We start from the raw sequence: 6,281 nt of genomic DNA, 5'->3' as shown, positions 1-6,281 counted from the left end.
ACTGGTAAAGATCACGGCTGCTGAATCCGACAAAGTCCTCGCGGTTGTTGAATAAGTTATATTTTACCATGCTGAGCCAGAATCAGGCACTTCCAAATTTGCTGGATCTATTTTTTTTTTTTTTTTTTTTATTGCAAAACACAGGGAAAAAAAACAACTTACAGTTCAACTACTTACATTACTTATGGGACAATTACCTACATCACTTACTGGATAATTACTAACAATACAATTACTTACATTACTTACACTACAATAAGTTACATTGTATTAATCAATTAATTAATTAATTAATTAATTAATTAATTAATTAAAAAGACTACTTACTACTTACATACAATACACGTTACTTACAATACTAACAAGTGCAACACTTGTTAAGGTTGACCTACAGTACAATAATATCCGTGCACAGTGTTAGCCTTAGGGTTTTCTTCATTTTTTTTTTTTTTTTTTATACAGTTGCTTGTTGGTAAATACGTTTAATTATTATTATCACCCACTTAGATTTCTAAAGATTATCATTTGACGCTGCTCCAGTTTTGAGGCTGTTGTAACATGCCAGAAAGACAGAGAAATGTTTCATTTCAGGGGGCAAGTTGCGTGTCCTACACGACCATATATAATATCTCGCCACAAGAAAATTAAAATTAAGTTTCTGTTTATTCTTTGATTTGTCTGGCCTTAGGCCTAAAACTATATTTAAAGAAAGGTTGTATGTTCTCAACGCAAGATTTTGGCTTACAAGAAGCTCCTTAAAGTTTTGCCAGAAGGTAGAGACAACTCTACAGGACCAGAAAAGATGAATTAGGCTTTCCTTCTCAGTTTTGCAGAAACCGCAGAGATCGTTATCTTTTATTCCTACTTTTTTAAGAAAATCATTAGTCGCCAGTCGTCTATGCAGCAATTTGAATTGAAATACAATTAATTTTGTAGATTTTGTACACTGAAAAGATAGCTGGTACGCCGCACTCCAGTCTATTGGTTCATGGGCTTCAAAGGCACAATCCGTAGCCCATTTTTCTTGACTCTTGGTTGGACACCTTTGTTTAAGACCAATTATTTTTTTATAGGCCTGTCTGCTTGGTTTACTTGCTTTCATAAATTTCGTATAAAAGCTTTCGTATTTTATATTTGTATTATTGTGTAAAGGTACTTTGATTTTTTTTAAAGCGGATAACAGCCCATAAAAAGCAAGATAATCTGTTTCAGTGATACCATACCGATCTTTGAATTCAGAAAAGGATAGGAAGGTGTCTGAATCTTTCATCAAATGCGAAACCCTGTTAATCCCTTTTTGCTGCCATTTTTTGTAGAAGATTGGTCTGTTATCGATTCTTATAAGGGAGTTGTGCCAAAGGCTCTGAGAGCGAAAATGGTCTGTATTATTCTCGTAAGTGATTTCAGTCCAGATATTTAAGATTTCCACAATAAATGGATAGGATAAATTGACATACTTTGACAGGTCTTTTTTGCTAAGGTTGCCGCTGAACAAGGCACCGCCACCGTAGTTCCGGAGTTCTAAGTCAAAAAAAGTTTCCGTTTTCCGTGATTGTTTACATCGGTATATTTTTTGACCCAGGTAGTTTTCAATCCTTTATTGAAGGATTCAATGTCAATCATTTTTAAGCCACCTTTTTCATAGTCATTAATCATTACTTCCCTCTTAATTTTGTCGCCTTTGTCATTCCATAAGAAATCATAGAAGAGCCTATTGATTTCCCTTAAGACACGGTGATTAGTCGTGAGGGGAGACAAAATGTATACAAGTTGGGACGCAATTAAACTTTTTAGAACAGTAATTTTGCCAAAAAGGGTAAGTCGACGACACTCCCAACAGCTTAGGCTATTTTTTATTTTTATCAATTTTTCGTTGTAGTTCAGCTCTACTGTTAGGTCAGGATTAGTCGAGAACCATACTCCAAGAGCTTTGGTCTTTCCTTTAACCCATTTTAGGTCTCTTTCTGGGCATAATTTGTCTTCTTTTTCGGCATTAGCACCGATCCAAAGGGGTTCCGTCTTTTTGTTATTTAATTTAAGGCCAGATATCCGTTGAAAATTATACAATATATGCAGAGAAGATGTAAGAGATTCCTTGGAACCATCGAGTATTAAAGTGGTGTCATCTGTATAATGACTAATTTTTATTTCATTTCCATTCACAAAGATGCCTTTGACATTTTGGTTTTTCCTAATTGCATCCGCTAGAACCTCAACACAGAGAATAAAAAGATACGGAGAAAGGGGGCAACCCTGCCTTACTCCTCTTTCGAGCTTAAAAAAGTCGCTGGCCCATCCGTTATTGAGGATGCAGCTTTCTGTGTTATGGTAGCATAGTTTAATCCAGTTGATTAGTGATTGTCCAAAGTTGTAATATTTAAATGTTTTTTGAATGAAAGGCCACTCTACTGTATCAAATGCTTTTTCGAAGTCAAGAAAAAGGAAAAGACCAGGGGCTTTGTTAGCCGTTGCGTAATGAATTATACTGTCAATGAGTCTAATATTCTCCCCGATAAACCTATCTTTAAGAAATCCAGTTTGATCATTATGTACAAGGTTCGGTAGAACTTTTTTTAGTCTGTTTGCAATAGCTTTGGTCGCGATTTTGTAGTCGCAGTTCAAAAGAGTTATTGGTCTCCAGTTCTTAATAAAGTATGGTTCTGCATCTTTTTTGGGGATTAATTTAATGATTCCGCGTCTCTGGGTTACCGAAAATTGACCTGTTTGATATGCAAAATTAATCGAATTAACAAGTAAGTCCGACAAATCGTTCCAGAAAACTTTATAAAATTCGGCAGGTATTCCGTCTGAGCCTGGTGTTTTATTTGTTTCTGTATTTTTTAAGGCTTGTAAACATTCCTCTTTGGTCAGCAGGCCTTCGCATGACATTTGCTCGTCTGGGTTCAGTACCTTAGTATTATTCTCGTCGAAAAACATGTCATTAACATAAGTGTCGTTGATATTCATATGAGAGCTATATAGATTTCTGTAAAAGGATTCACACTGATTTAGAATTTCTTTGTCAGTGTTTACTGTTTCATCATCATTAATTTTTAGCTGACTTATTACTCCCTGTTTGTAGTGCCTTTTTTCCATGTTTAAAAAGTATTTTGTATTTCTTTCTCCCTCATTATACCATCTACATTTCGATCTTAAGATTGCACCTTTGGTGCGGTACTCAATTATATTCTCCAATTCTGCCTTTTTTCTTTCTAATTCCTGAGCCCCAACTTGTTTTGCATTTTCCTCGTCGCTTGTTGTTTCCATATATATTTGCAAGTTGTTAATTGCTTTTTCTAGCTCTTCTTCCCGTTTTAAAATTTTAGCTTTTTTGGCAGCTGCATATTTTAATGATTGTTCTCGGATTTTCATTTTTATCATCTCCCACAATAATGCGTGGTTCACAGTGTCATCATTTTGATATTCTTCTTTAACAGCTTGGATTGTTGATTTTATTTGGTTAACGTATTCAATTTCGTTCAAGAAAGAAGTATTAAGTTTCCAAAAGCCTGGTCCTCTTGGATTCGAATGAACAGCTATACTGATATCGATCATTGAGTGGTCTGTTTTGTATCCTGTCAAAATATCGGCGCGCATGACATTACACATTAAGCTTTGGCTAACAAGAAAGAAGTCTAGTCGGCATTGAATTTCGGGTTTCCGTCGGCGCCAAGTATATCTTAGGGAATCGGGATGTAGCACTCTCCAAGCATCAATTAAATCTAAGTTTTCCATAAATTCCTGAACGATCCTAACTGAATTATTGTGTGTTCTTGCGACGCCACCTTTCTTGTCTTTATCTAAATTAAGCACTAAGTTGAAATCGCCACCAATAATTACTTCTTCACATTGAAAATCTGATAAATGCTCGAAGAAGCCTTCGAAGAAAGCCGCGTCATCGTCGTTGGGAGCGTAAATGGTGGCCAGCGTTATATACTTTTGGTTGGTTTGGATGTCACAAATAATGAATCGTCCATTAGGATCACAGTACACTCGTTTCATTTCGAAATCGAATGTATTATTGAATAGAATTGCAACTCCTGCCTTAGCGCCCGTACAGCAACTAAAAAAGGATTTGTACCCCCATTCTGCCGACCACATAGTGGACGTGCTCTCGCAGCAATGGACTTCTTGTAAAAAATAAATAGAGCTGTTTTTTGCCCTGAGCCAAGAAAACATTTCCCTTCTCTTTAGCATGTCTCCCAAGCCTCTCACATTAAGACAACACATTTTAAGATCCATGCATCCTCAAAGTGTCTAGAGATAAAAATTATTCCTGGGAGCAGCTGAAGTGTCACAACCATGTTGAAGATAATGCGGGTGCTTGAAATTAACGGTTTTCTATAATAATCCTTGAACAAGCTAATTCTGTATATAAATGGGAGCTTCCAAACATTGGAAGCAAATACTGATCTAAAAGCTAACCACAAGACACGCTCATACAGAGCGACTATAACAAATATAAAGTTTAGACAACCTAACACATAATTACAAAACAAAAAGCTAAGAACGAATATTGACTGCTTACCTACCCAGTGCATCGAAGTTTTTGTTTGGGCAGTTTCACACCATCGGTAAATAGCGTGTTTGATGTTCCGCTCCTTTTGTGGCGGCTAAGGATGTAATTAATTCGTCTTGTTTTTGCAGCTTATCGAGCTTGTGTTTAGTAGAAATTTAAGTGGCAAGTATTAGGTGAGAAAAGGCATGCAAAAAAAAAAATAATAATAATAACCTGTCCAAAATCTACATATGTAAATTTGAAAATTAAGCGAAAGGCTCGTCTTGAGAAATAAATTTTCCATCAATATATAATCTGTCCGGATATTTCTTACTGAAAAACGCTGTGTGACCCTTCTTCCTTGCATCTTTAAGTTTATCTCGCTGTTTTTTCCTTAAGTCATAAAGTTCCTTTGGAATATCATTGAAGACGGAGAAATCTTTTCCCTCCAGATGCTTGCGGGCTTGTGACATAACTTCTTCTCTATCAGTATAGCGCAGAAATCTAGCAATAATTGGTCTAGGACCTTTATCATTTGGCTTACCCAGACGGTGGATCCTTTGGAGCTCTATCCTGTCTCTAGCATTGCTGATCTTCAACTCTTGCTCCAGAAAGTTGTACATGACTTGCTTCGTGTCTTCGGTCATATGCGGCGAACCATCCATATTCGCGTCTCCGGTGTCTTCGGCGACGTTACTTGTATTTTCCTCTATTCCGAAGAACTTTAAATTTTCTCTCCTATTGTAAGTTTCAAAGTACAGCAGGTTCATTTTAAGTTTCTCTGCTTCTAGTTTTACAGCCGCCGCATCACGCTTCGCCTCCGCAATATCTCCCTCGTTAAAATCCACCCTTTCTTTGAGCTGATTTACGTCTGTTTCGTTGCCTTCAGTTTTAACTTTCAGGTCCGCAACATCTTTTTCAAGGTTGGTTAACGCTTCCTCGATGTTGGCTACTGACGAGCATACACTGTTCAGCCTGCTTTCTATATTATCCAATTTGGACAGTACTAAGTCCATCTTTGTGGCAATCTCTGTCGCCATTGCACGTGGTCGGCCCAACGCTTCGTCTTGCCTTTCACTATATTCTGACTCAGTGTGGTCTCGCGTCCTTTTTTCTTCAGGTATGTTCGCATAAACGTCTGCAGATGGTGACCGAACCTTTCTCTTAAATAAGTTAGCGGACATAGGCTGCAATAAAGGTTTTACGGCCACTGCTGACGGAGCTTCAAAAAACACGTCTATTCCGCCATCTTGTACTCGCCCCAGTCAATTTGCTGGATCTAAGGAGCGTGTCAGGATTGGCATAAGAGATTCGCACAAAATTAGATATGTGACTAGTTTTTGCGGAATCAAAGAAGAGTGCATAAAACGTGGCCTCGGTGAAAGCTTGGATGTCAGACTGGTGAAGGATGGCATAAGTCCCAGAAGATGATGTGCAGTATGACACAGACAGTGGGCCTGACGATGCCGTGGAAAGTGACAACGACGACGATACTCTGACCTTCTTAAGGTCATTCCCCAGTATTGCATTGCGCATCCCTACTGCGCATAACTTCACGCGTGATTAGCGCGCGCGCATTAAAAAATGGCGGCTTTTTCTTTACAGCTGGACCTCGCCATAGAGGTAAATCGTCATTTTCTCGCAAACGAGTATGGTGACCTATCATTTTTTTTTTCTGTTGTTTTGAATTGAGTAATAAATTTCTCTGTGTAAAATAAATATGGACCAATTCTCAGTGTAGAACAAAAAGCAATCGTCGGAAACGTGAATTTAGCAAGCAATC

General features: G+C 37.6%; 1 pseudogene; it reads right to left on the bottom strand.

Moving 5' to 3' along the window:
• Positions 1-135: 135 nt before the first annotated feature.
• On the bottom strand, positions 136-1,671 carry LOC149111656 (uncharacterized; annotated as a pseudogene).
• Between the last annotated feature and the right edge of the window lie 4,610 nt (positions 1,672-6,281).

The sequence above is a fragment of the Orbicella faveolata genome, unplaced genomic scaffold (genome assembly GCF_042242905.1).
Source record: "Orbicella faveolata isolate gen_17 unplaced genomic scaffold, um_ofav_v1 contig_2, whole genome shotgun sequence".
Lineage (NCBI taxonomy): Eukaryota > Metazoa > Cnidaria > Anthozoa > Scleractinia > Merulinidae > Orbicella > Orbicella faveolata.
This window is presented reverse-complemented; position numbering and strand designations above follow the sequence as displayed.